The sequence below is a fragment of the Macaca nemestrina genome, chromosome 17, assembly GCF_043159975.1.
Source record: "Macaca nemestrina isolate mMacNem1 chromosome 17, mMacNem.hap1, whole genome shotgun sequence".
Classification (NCBI taxonomy): Eukaryota; Metazoa; Chordata; class Mammalia; order Primates; family Cercopithecidae; genus Macaca; species Macaca nemestrina.
The window spans coordinates 14,171,742-14,184,561 of record NC_092141.1 but is presented as its reverse complement, the minus strand read 5'-3'; the positions used below and the strand labels follow the sequence as shown (position 1 = coordinate 14,184,561).

Sequence of the window (12,820 nt, the reverse complement as noted above, 5' to 3'; positions counted from 1 at the left end):
CCAAGTGAATGTGTCCAGATGAATTATTTATAGGGATCTGCTTGGATTTAGAACTTTGGCCAGAACTTGATGTGTGAGTCCCCAGGCTCCATGTAGAGACAGTTGGTAGAGTGACAGCCATCTTATTACAGGTTTTAGCAGTGAGTTCAGGCAGAAATCAGACCAGGACAAAACCTATTTTATGGCATCTGGGAACTGGTGCTGTTTGCAAACTGGTCCTTAAAGAAATCATTCAGCTTCCCTCTCTTCACATGTATGGGGCCAGTAATGAAAGGACAATTTGCCTCAGGATATCCCTTGAGTAGAAGGCAAGAATCACATGCAAAATTATTGATAGGAAAAGAACAGTACACTCACAAGTTCACAAGGAAACTGTAGATACGTCAGTATGGCTTTAGTATAAGGTGTGAAAGGGTGGCAGGTGACCAGGTTAGACAGGTGTATTCGTCCATTTTGTGTTGCTATAAAGGAATACTTGAGGTTGGGCAATTTTTAATGAAAAGAGGTTTATTTGGCTCACAGTTCTGCAGGCTGTACAAGAAGCATGGTACCAGCATCTGCTTCTGGTGAGGGCTTCCGGAAGCTTCCAAACATGGCAGAAGGGGAAGGGGAACTAGTGTGTCACAGGATGAGAGAGGGAGCAAGAGAGAGAGGGGAGAGGTGCTGCACTCTTTTAAAAAACAACCAACTCTCTCATGTGCTAACAGAGTGAGAACTCACTCATTATGCAGGGAAGGCGTCATGTCATTCATGAGGCATCCACCTGCATGACCAAAGCATCTTCTATCAGGCCCCACCTTCAACATGGGGGATCAAATTTCAACATGAGATTTGGAGGGGACAAATAAATATCCAAACTGTATCAACAGGGAAGCACTGGAGAAAGTCTTGTGCACCATGCAAGTGGGCTTCTATTTTCTGCTGGAAAAGTGATGAGATCCTTATAAACTTTGAACCTGTGACTTGGGGTGTGACCTGACCATCAGAGAGTCTCTCTGAGAGTGCTGTGGGATTGCATGCAGGGCAGGTGAGACCAGTGCCAGAGGGGCTAGGAAAGAGGCTGTTGGCATGGTCTGGGCCTTTTTCTGTTCATTAATATCCATTGATGTATGGAAGTCAGTCTGATCCCCTGGCTTCCCTCCAGTCTCTGTAACCTTCCTCAATACCAAGACGATACTGGGCACCCCCCCACCCCGAGTGGGGTGAGATGTGTTTTGAGCTAGTCAAGGCAGCAAAGTACCACTGAGGATTTCGATGCTTCAGGATCTTAAGTTTCCTGAGTGGAGGTGGTTCATGGTGGTGATGCGGGTGGTGGAGTGTCTCTGAACAGGGTGTGTGTTTCAGAACTCTATGAAGACCTTTTAAAATAAAATGCTGGTATTTCTAGTGAGGACTGTTTCCTACAATATCATCACCATGGGCAGCTGTCTGTGAATTCTAATGGTGCTGCTGTTGCTATCAGCCATCTTTCTTTCTTCTTGGCAGATTACTTTCAAGGCTAATTTGAGTCACATAATGAAAGCAGTCTGATTTTTAAAAATTAACTTTGATTTATAATAAAAGTGATGCATCCTCATTATAGAAAAAGTGTCACCTTTTTATGACCCCAATTACCGGGCTTAGGCACTGACCCGATTCACCTTCCCTGTTCCCAACTGTCTATTGCCTATTTGTAAATCTCAAATCTCACTCAAGGATTAAGATCTGGTGCAGGCTCTGGAGAAATTTACAAAAAAGAATTTTCAACACTCACTTCTGTAAATTCTGGAACATTTGGCAAATACCCATTCATTACTTATAGTAGCACCTCACAAAGTTCCTCTGGAATCCAGATCTGGCCTCTGAAAAATTTCAGTGAAAATGGTTTCTCCAAGTGAGCTGGGGCTACTCATCAGACTGCTGGCTCTTCCTCAAGCTGGTTTTATCTCTAAGGGAGCCAGGTCCTGCACAGAGGTGTACCCTCCTCTCAAAGGTGATCTGTAATTGGCAGTGATGACTGCATTTTCTCCACCTCTCTGCTAGACACGAAGCCTCTTCATGAGATACAAGGAATCCCTTCATTTCTTTGAAGTCAGTCATTTGTTTTCTACAAGTACCTATGGAGCAGAAGAACCACAAGTACTGCTTTTTCCTTGACGCTCTTCTCTCCCTAGGAGGCTCACCAGTTAATTTTTATTTTTCTGATTTATGTGAATGCAGAAGTATCTTTGCATCTGAGCCTATGTTGATGGGATCAATGGATGCTCAAGTTCCATTGGCAGGCTGACCACTTTTCCCCAGGTTCCAAATGCTGCTCCTGACAGAGACGTAGAAGAGACACCTGGCTCAAATCCTTTGCTTTACAGATGAGAATGATAAGAGCAGGGGAGACACTGGCTTACCTGTTCGCCTTCATGCTCCTGTTCTCAGCTCAGACGTGGCTTTGCCGAAAAATGGGCACAGTTCCTTGAAGGGCAGCAGACACACAATAACGAGGTAGAAGCTACAGTCTTTCAAAGGGGATCCAGCTGCTCCCTGACATGGTCTTTGCAGCTCTGTCTGGACCACTCAGTAGAGGCTTCCAAAATTCTCTGAGCTCGCTACTTGGCTAAAGCCTTTAGATCAAGACTCCAGAGGGCCACACAAACTTGGTTCCTCCGACTTAGGTTTGGCTGCACTTCTATGGATACCTCTTTCCTAACTTCCGCTCACCTCCATGTTTATTTTGCTTTATTCTCCTAACGATTTGATGATTTCATCTCAATTCTTAGCTCATCTCACACTGCACCCTTGGGTTGTGTGTTTTAGAGCAATTATTGTCAGGTTTTTCTTTTAAGCAATGACATAATCTTTATTTAAAATAAAGTTTTGCAGATTTCCTATGTGTGAACAGATGCAGATATGAAGAACCTACTTGACTTTCATGTGCCTCAGAATCACCAAGGAGCATGTTAAAAATGCCCTAGGATGCTTCGCAGAGTGTCCTGTGGAACTCTCCAGATTCAACATTAGAAGGTTCAAGATATGGTCCAGGAATCTGCATTTCAAGCATCCTCAGTGATTCTGATGCAGGATGTAAGTATTTCATGAATTTAAAAAAATCCTAAGTGATCTAATTCAATTGGTCCTAGACCATGTCTTGAAAGATGGTCTCATATGATACTGAAAAATTATAGTTTACAAAAATACTCCCTTAGAGGATGGTTGGTTGATGAAGATATGATCCCTGTTCTGAAGGCACATAGATGCTAATAAAAGGTGCTGTAAGACAGACTAAGGGACTCCTTGCACAACTAGAATGTTCTGAGTTTATTCTGGTGTTATTGCTTAGAATAATTTTGCATAAGGGACTGAGAAAGTTTGTGGGAGAGAATTTATTGGTGGCCCAGAGAGTTGGGTACCCAAATTTGACCCAATTATTTTGAGATCTGTTGCACAGCATGGTGACTATGGTTAATCATAATGTATATTTCAAAATTATTAAGAGAGTAGATTTTAAATGTTCATACTACACAGTAAAAAATGGTAAGCGTGTGAGGTAACGAATATGTTCATTAGTTGGATTTAATTATTCCATAATGTTGCATATATCAAAATATCCCATGGGACTTTATAAATACATATAATTATTATTTGCCAACTGAACATAATATTTTAAAAATTAAAAAAAAACAAACAAACCAAGGTCCCACTGGGAGGAAAGATGCCATGCCTTCAGGGTCTACCATAATGCTTGACATATAAAGGGCATTCAACAAATATTTCCTTTGAATGGATAAACGAATAAATAATGAGTGAGGGTGATGGTTAATATTAGGTGATGTGATGGTTAATATTAGGTGTCAACTTCACTGGATTGAGGGATGCCTAGATGGCTGGTGAAGCATAGTTTCTGGGTGTGTTTGTGAGTGCTTTGCCAGAGGAGATTGACACTTGAGTTGGTGGGCTGGGAGAGGAAGACCCGCCCCCACTGTGGGTGAGCACCAATCAATAGGCTGCCAGCGTGGCTAGACCAAAGCAGGCGAAATAAGGGGCATAAGCAGCTTGCTGAGTTTGTTCTCTCTCTTTCCCTGTGCAGTGCCGAACTCTTCTGCTCCTCCTGCTCTTGGACATCAGACTCCAGGTTCTTTGGCCTTTGGATTCTGAGACTTGCACCAGCAGCCTCCTGGGGTTTTTCTGGCCTTTGGCCTCAGACTGAAGGATGCACTATGAGCTTACCTAATTTTGAGACTTTAGGACTTGGACTAAGCTGCTACCGGCTTCTCTCTTTTCCCAGCTTGCAGATGGCCCATCATCGGACTTTGCGGTGTAATTAATGTGAGCCGATTTTTTCTAATAAACTCATATAATAAACTAATAAATGAGGTTTTTTCTAAGAAACTCATATATATGGTACACATATACATATTTTCATATATGCGTATAAATGTGCTCCATATATGTATATATAAAAATTTATATATATATCCTACATATATATTTATATATATATAAAAAATACTCTTGGCTCTGTCAGGATGTAAGTATTTTCTAATAAACTAATACATGAGTTTTTTCTAATTCATATATATGCTACATATAATATATATGTACCATGTATGCATACATAAAAATTTATATATGGCCGAGTGCTGTGGCTCATGCCTGTAATCCCAGCACTTTGGGAGTCCGAGGTGGGTGGGTCACGAGGTCAGGAGTTCAAGACCAGCCTGGCCAACATGGTGAGACCCCAGCTCCACTAAAAAAAATACAAAATTTAGCTGGGCATGGTGGCGCGTTCCTGTAATCCCAGCTATTCGAGAAGCTGAGGCAGGAGAATTGCTTGAACCCGGACTTGGGAGGCGGAGGTTGCAGTGAGCTGAGATCACACCACTGCACTGCAGCCTGGGCTAAAGTGTGAGACTCCATCTCAAAAAAAAAAAAAAAAAAGAAATATATGTATCTATATATATACACACACACATATATATAAATATATAACTACATTATATATATATATATATATATATATATCCTCCATATATATCTATAAAAATCCTATTGGCTCTGTCCCTCTGGAAAACCCTGATTAATACAATGAGTAAATTAATTCTAAAGTCTTTCACTTGGCCCATGGCTCCTCACTACTACAATCCATCAGCCTAACTTGGATTCATGTCTCTGTTGCAGGGAGAAAGGGAGAAGCCAATAAAATCCAAAAGATGTTTTCACTAAAGAAAAGTAAGACATTCGTGGTGCAATAGCATTATTTAGCCACGAAAATAAGAAATGGTTGGGCTGGGAATACAGAGTTGCTTTGAAGCCCGGAGGGTCTGTGTTGCTTTGAATCTGAAAGACTAAAGCAGCTGCATGAGCAGATGTGATGCTGAGGGGATGAGATGCCAGTGCATTGCTCAGTGGCAAGTGGCCTGGAGTGGACAAAGGGGAGAGTGGCAAGGTGCCTTTATGACTCCGACAGCCAGGGGTACTCAGTGCGTATATCACCCAAGAGTTCTTTCAGGATAGAAGAACAAGGTACTGTGAAGCAGAATCACTGTGAAGCCAATTCACTGCACTGGTTACCAACTTGTCTGAGTCTGGTGAGATAGAACATACCATGCGCGCAAGTCACATGAAATGGATTTATTACTTAATAGGCATCAAGGGACAGCAGAAGCCTAGTGTTCATGATGTGCCGATCCTACGAGCCTCAGGAAAGCTGCCTGGAGAGGACAGTCTTGTCTGGGTGTGCCCCGCTAGCACTGCAGCTGAGGGACCCCAGAACACCCTTCCCTGTGTTCCCATGTATTGCTCCAGGGACATGACATGCTGGGCTAAAGCACTGAAGGACATTTTGTTTCTAGGGGCAGGTTTTGAACAGGAACAGAGCTCAGGCTGCTCTGCCCAGTCCCTCCATATTTCAGGATGTTCCATTCCCAGCACATTTTACAGTTATTCTTGGAACGGCAAGCAAGAAAGTGAGAATTGGATCAGTCTAAGGCTCGGGAGGCTGAGACATGAGAATTGCTTGAACCTGGCCGAGGTTGCAGTGAGCTGAGATCGCGCCACTGCACCCCAGCCTGGGCAACAGGCTGGATGCTTTTAACGATAGTATCTCTTCCAAACAGGGGGACTGGGCAGCTTGGTACTACTAGAAATTTCTGTGGAAGATTTGTTTCTCAAATTAACAAATCAAAGGAGGGGTAAAGAATCTTGTTTGTGGCTTTCCTTCCAATCCTATAACACCCATGGACCAGGAGGAAAATTTTCCTTCATAAGTAGTAAAGACAGGGTAATTCACCCCTGTATTGAAAAGAAACTGAATTTGAGTGCCCCTGATGTCCAGAGTTACCTGGGGATCCTAAGTAGTAATTACAGTGTTCCAGGAAAGGGGCAGTGAGGAAGCCACTGGGCCCTCTCAGTCTTCATCTAATTCCTCCTTTTGCACTGCTAGAGTTTTGCCTGACTGAGCCCCTCAGTGGGAGCAGGAGCAGTCAATTCTCCAGTGCCAGGGGTCACGACTGGTGCCTTCCCATGGATGGCAGGAGCCTGGTGGAAACTTAGTACATTCCTTTGCCCAATGCCCACTTTTCTTGCATTTGAATCAAAAGCCTTTGCTGGTATTAAGAGCCCATTATGGCCACTTGGTGTTTACCCCATGCAAATGAAGTGGTGGCCTACAATCATTGTGATTGGTTGCTTTCTGCAACCAATCAGAGGCTGAAGTGAGGTTACAAAGTTACACTGCCACACAAACGTCTGATTCGTTGCTTTCTGCAACCAGTTTTCCATCCAACCTGCAGAACAGGGTGGTGGTTTATGGTCCTTCGGGTTTCCCTTAAATGCTTTTTGGGCATTCAGGGCATCACCAATGGTGTCTGCCATAATTTTGGCTGGCTGTTTTTCTTTACTCTGTTCCTTTTTTCCTTCCTCAGGGTCATAATACCACCATAAAGGTGGTATTAAGAAGTTGATTTTGATTAGTTTGTGGCCCCGTCTGTAGCTTTTGCAGCTTATGTCTGATAACTGGGGTGGATTGACTAATGAAATGCTACGCCATGAATATTTTGCCTTCGGGAGAGGAAGGGTCCGGATTAGTTTGTTTGTTTGTTTGTTTGTTTCTTTCTTTCTTTCCTTCTTTCCTTCTTTCTTTCTTTCTTTCTTTCTCTCTCTCTCTCTCTCTCTCTCTCTCTCTCTCTCTCTCTCTCTTTCTTTCTTTCTTTCTTTTTTTTTTGATGGAGTCTCACTGTCACCCAGGCTGGAGTGCAGTGGCACAATCTTGGTTCACTGCAAGCTCCACCTCCCAGGTTCACACCATTCTCCTGCCTCAGCCTCCCTAGTAGCTGGGACTACAGGTGCCCGCCACCACGCCCAGCTAATTTTTTGTATTTTTAGTAGAGACGAGGTTTCACTGTGTTAGCCAGGATGTTCTTGATCTCCTGACCTCGTGATCCGTCCACCTCAGCCTCCCAAAGTGCTGAGATTACAGGCGTAAGCCACTGTGCCTGGTCCAGATTAGTATATTTCTTAAAGCCTTCCTCCAGCCTCCCGTAAAACATGGCTGGATTTTCCTTCTTGCTTTGTGTAACCTCTCTTACTTTATAATAATATACTGGCTTAATTATTCCCTTTCTCATTCCTCCAAGGAGAGCCTCAAGAAATTTAGCCTGGTCATTCATTCCCATGGGGGTGCTATAGTCCCAATTAGCATCAGTAGTGGGAACTGTATCTGGGCTCCAGTGATTGTCCTGAGGGTTTAGAGTGAATAATTCATCCACTTCTTGGGTGGAGGCGGGGGAGTGGCCTCAAAGATTTGTTCCTTTTCTGAGGGAATGCAACAGGTTCTAAAATGAATTGAACATCTCTCCATGAGAGTTCAAAGGCTCAGTTCAAAGTCTGGAACCCATCTGGACATTTCCTAGGATTCTCAGAATAGCTTTCCCTTACATTGTTGTATATCAGTTATAGAGAAGGGGGCCTGCACCAGGACGGGCCCCTTGGTTCCTGCTACTTCCCAAGGGGTAGCAGAGATAGAGGGAGAGTTGAATAAGATGTTACCCTCCAAGTGTGAGGGGAACTTAGTAGGGTCCCCAGTGTTTGCTCCTGGGTTTAGCCTCAGCAGCACTTGGCAAGGGGCTACATGGGGGCAGTTGTTGTTCACCCTGAGAGACAGGTGGTCCTTGTAAAATGGGGTCATCTGTAATATCTAGCTTTGCCTTAGAACCTTCCTTTAGGGGGTGGGTTCTGGGAGTTTTGCAGATTGTTAGGTTTTTGTATAGGGTCATGAAAGCCTGTATATATGGGATTTCTGACCATTTGCCCTGCCTCTTGCAAAATAGGTCTAATTGCAGGATGGTGTCATAATGAAGGCTACCGTTGACTGCCCATTGTTCTTGGCTGGGCAGTTCATAATGGGGCCAGATAGTATTGCAGAAAAAATATATATACTTTTTCTCTTTAGATTGGCAGGGTCAAATTGCTTCCAGTGGCGGAGGACGCATCAAGCGAGGAATCAGGTGGAATAGATTCAGAGTTGTCCATAGTGGCCTGGAAAAGAGAAGAGGACTTTGAAAAGTGGAGGGTTTATCAAGTGACCCAAATTTTACCTGGGTCATCCCCCCTGGAAAAATTCTGGGCCCTGACTGGGGTCCTCAAGGGTGCCCTAACCCTGACTTAGTCCATCAGATGTCTCTGACCTTCGATGGGTGCTGGCACCACTTTGGATTGTTTTCCTTCACCACTGATGACGTACTATGAACTTTCCTCAAGGCTTTTCTATCCCACTTAAAGCAACCCTTTAACTCTAAATTGAAGCAATAAACTCATTCATCAGTTCCTGCATAAATGCCTTTTCTCATGACTGTCCCCAACCCATGACTCACATGCACCACCTACAACATGCCTGGACCTTCTGACTTGTCCTAAACATCTCTCGCTTTAAACAACTAGTTGTACGATCTTTTTTGCATAGGTAGGTGGGTTTTCTGTCCTTTGCCAGTCAAGTAGAGGAAGGGAAGAATTTAGGATAAGAAAAGAAGGTTCAGGTTGCCTGAAACATGTGTGAGTTCGCCCTGGACAAGCTGCCACTGCCAGCTGCATCACACATAAGGACCAGGGACTATAACCAGAAAGGGTAGAAAATAGTCTGTTCATTTTTTGGGCAGGGAAGTCATCCTTGTTCACTCCTTGGCCTTCAGACAGCACCGGATAGCGGCCCCGGCCAGTTGCCCTCACTTACCAGGGAGCTACTAGGAAATAGCTGTTGAAACACTGAAAAAGGAAAAAACAATGAACTCAGAAAAAGGGAAAAAGGAATAGACTTCAGAAAAAGGGAAAAAAAAAAAAAAAAGGGAAAGAACTCAGGTCCCCCACCTGAATTGGGTGGTGGTCGGGGACCTCCACATGGAAACTTTTCTGTTTCAACAGAGAGTGGCCCTGGCCAGCAACTCGCAGTTGCCTCTGTGCTTAGGTGCTGTCCATCAAGCATCCTGAGTTGGAAAGGAAAAGAGGGAGAGAAAAAGAAAGATTGCCCTGTATGCAGCAGAGAAGAAAAGGGGAAAGGAGAAAAATAAATTCCAAACTTTGGGCTTATTTCCTGGTTGGCTCTCCAAAATATGTTACCGGTAAAGGGTCTTGACTGCAACTTGTTGTTTCTTTGCCTTTTCAACAAAGAATTGGACAAAATGCACAGCAAAACAAGGAAGGAATAAGCAACAAAAGCAGAGATTTATTGAAAATGAAAGTACATTCTACAAGGTGGGAGCAGGCCCAAGCAGTGGCTCAAGAGCCCCAGTTACAGAATCTTCTGGGGTTGAAATGCCCCCTAGAGGTTTCCCATTGGCCACTGGTGTCCGCCCCATGCAAATGAAGTGGTAGCCCTCAATCAGTCTGATTGGCTGCAGAAAGCAACCATCAGAGGCTAACATGAAGTTACAAAGTTACACTCCTATGCAAACATCTGATTGGTTGTGGAAAGCAACCAATCAGAGGTACTTTAATATTTCCATCTGCCCTGCAGAAGGGGTGGCGGGGTTGCAAAGTGAGTGGCATCTGGTCCTTTTGTTACTTAAGTGTGAAAATTTGGGATTTTCCTTTCAATTTAGTTCTAGGGAGTCAGTCAATTTAGTTCTAGGAAATTGGTCTTAGATTCCCTGCCTCCAGATCCTATTCTTCTGCCTCAAACTTAGGCACCATATCTGCATTCTTATTACAGCTAGGAGAATATGAATGACATATTAGAAATGTACAGTGGTTTCTTCTAGATAAAATATTGATGGGTTTATGTGAAAAAAAAAGGTCAACAGGGCTTGATACATGACAGAAATCAGGGATTTTAAACTCCATGAGCACCCCTCAGCTGGAGGCAAGGAGTGGAGTTGGAGACAGGATGTAAGGTGGGCAAAACACCTCTCTTAGAAGTGTCTCTGCAGACTGAGCTCCAGGACAACTGTGATGAGGATTGTAGCAGCTACTGAGTAGGAGGGATGCAAGGGTGACACCTCAGAACAAGAGGAAGGAAAGATCTACGAGCAGCTGTGTGGGAGGTCCAGGGCACAGGCATCAACACCATACTAAGGGCTCAGCAGTGGCTGAAAAAGGAAAAAAAAAAAAAAAAATAAAAATAAAGAACTCAGAAAAAGGAAAAAAGGAATAGGATTCAGAAAGAGGAAAAAAAAAAGGGGGGGAAGGTCTCAGGCTCCTCACCTGAACTGGGTGGTGGTGGTCAGGGGCTTCCACATGGAGACCTTTCAGTTCCACCAGAGCAGTGACTGGGGATCAACCTCTGTTTAGAGTCAGTTTCTTCTCTGAAGTTGCAGGGGGAGGCGCTGGAAAATAACCAGAGGAGGTCAGAAGAAATTTTAGCTGGAGGTTAGTGGGTCAAGGGTTGTTACCAGAAGCTCTTGAGCCTGGTGGCAATGGAGGGTCTTCTCATCATCGGGTTAGGACTTCTTTCCAAAGAAATTAAAAGGAAGTCAAGCTATACTGTCTGGCCCCCAGCGTACAGGCTTCACTGAAAACCAAAACACCTCCCAGCCGATGGGAACTTCCTCTGGTCTGGTCCACTCTTCCCAGAATGCTGGGAATCATTGAACTGGTTCAAAATTGGAGGCTCAGATCCCAGACCCTGCGTTTAACAGCTTGCAAGCAGACAGTGTGCAGAATGCCTTATCTTGGAATAAATAGTTCTTGATGTATCCCCTATCATTTAAAGATGAGGAAATTAAATGCAAACCAGTAGGGAGCCTATGAAGTAATGCTATAGCATAAAGAAAAAAATAGAAGGAAATACTGTTTTTAAAATACTATCGCAATAAACAGAAGAAACTATTCACCAGCATGTGCCTTGCACTCTCAGGGCTCAAGGAAACATGGATAAATGACAGGAAAGATGAATGATAAGAAATTTGAGCTGAGAAGAGAACGGATTGAGATAAAGCAGAAATTATAAAGAAATTAGATGAGGAAAGAATTGCAGGTAAGTAAACAAGCTCTAATGAATTTAAAAATTCATTCAAAGCAGAATTATTCTATGAAAATCAAATCAGGAACATGGAAGATATATTTGAAAAGTGCTTCCTGAATGCAAAGGAATGAGACCAGAATATGGTTTTATTTTTGAACGTGGCCACTAGAAAAATATTTGTTCAAATGTGTTGACTTTAAAAATACATTTTCTTGATTTTCTTCTCATTACAAATGAGTACATGTTCACGGCTCAAGTATGAAGAAGAAAAGTTTTCACTTTCTACTATCATATTTCATATATCCATTGAGTCTTTTTCCTATGCATGTAACTATTTGACTACAGGATCTTTGCACAGAATACATATATATATGTAAACATGCACACACATATAAACATACATACATATTTGTATTTCTTTCATAAAATTGAATAATAACTCACAGAAAATAAAGCCGAGATGAACAGTTTCTATAGCGAGAAAGAAAAATAAGACCTGGCTCATGTGGCAAAAGACCCATCTCACTTCATGTCCTTCTTATCTCTAGCTTTTTCAGGTCAGGGATAGTTTTATCAGAGGCTGCCTATCCCAGTGTTGCCACTCCAAAGTAGTGATACAGAATGGCTGGGCTCCTGGCGAAGCCCCACCCTTAAACCTGGAATGGCGGCCCTAAGTGAAAACACCTGATCCTGTTTTTCCACCCACATGTTGCTTTTTGGCCTGCCACGCCCCTATCCTGTGCCCATAAAAGAGACTTCAGCAGGCAGAGCAACACAAACGGATGATGCAAATGATTGGGGATGCGAGCGGCTGAGCATTAGGGATACAAGCTGCTGAACATTGGGGATACCAGTGGTCGAATGTTGGGGACTCAGGATAGAAGCGGCTAACTTCAGATGGTGTGGCTCCGGGGAAGGATCATCTTCTTTCCACACCATAGCCTTTCCCACTCCCATCCCACTGAGAGCCATTATCCAATAAAATCCTCCACATACACCACCCTACCCTTCAATACGTTCATGGGACCTAAGTTTTCTTAGACGCCGGACAAGAACCCAGGTGCCAAGAGGGCAGAGGCTCGAACGCTGCTGCGGGCCACACAGCGCCTGCTCCCGCCAGCGAGGAGCGACTGGCCAGATTCAGCGTTTGTTACCTCCAGTTCCCGCAGTCTCTGGCTCTCGCGCTTCCTCTCGTGGGGGCGTGGCTAGCGGCGGCCTGACTGAAAGGAGCCACCCCAGTTTCCGCCCACCAAGGAGGCCGAGGGAACAATCCCATCTCATCTGGAGGCCCGTCCGGGATGCGGCAGACGGTTAGTTAACATGCGGACCTGTCGGATCTGCCTTTTTTTTTTTTTTTTTCAAGACCCTGCCACCTCTCTCTTTCCACCGGGTAAAAGG

The 12,820-nt window shown here is 43.9% G+C and overlaps 2 long non-coding RNA genes across 5 annotated transcripts in view; one reads left to right on the top strand and one right to left on the bottom strand.

The window, feature by feature from the left end:
- Window positions 1-9,726: 9,726 nt before the first annotated feature.
- LOC105473533 (uncharacterized) lies at window positions 9,727-12,534 on the bottom strand. The gene is made up of 3 exons (XR_982286.2): window positions 12,429-12,534; window positions 10,663-10,784; window positions 9,727-10,547 (listed from the first exon to the last, which is right to left on the bottom strand). It is a non-coding gene; the product is annotated as an uncharacterized lncRNA (long non-coding RNA).
- Window positions 12,535-12,541: 7 nt separating this feature from the next.
- The window catches only part of LOC105473534 (uncharacterized), a 142,187-nt gene continuing 141,908 nt past the window's right edge, over window positions 12,542-12,820 (top strand). The window contains exon 1 of one of the 4 annotated variants that reach the window (XR_011615245.1): window positions 12,542-12,732. This is a non-coding gene — a long non-coding RNA (uncharacterized lncRNA). The remainder of the gene's footprint in view (window positions 12,733-12,820) is intronic. The other 3 variants (XR_011615246.1, XR_011615244.1, XR_982287.2) reach the window with 3 other exon arrangements.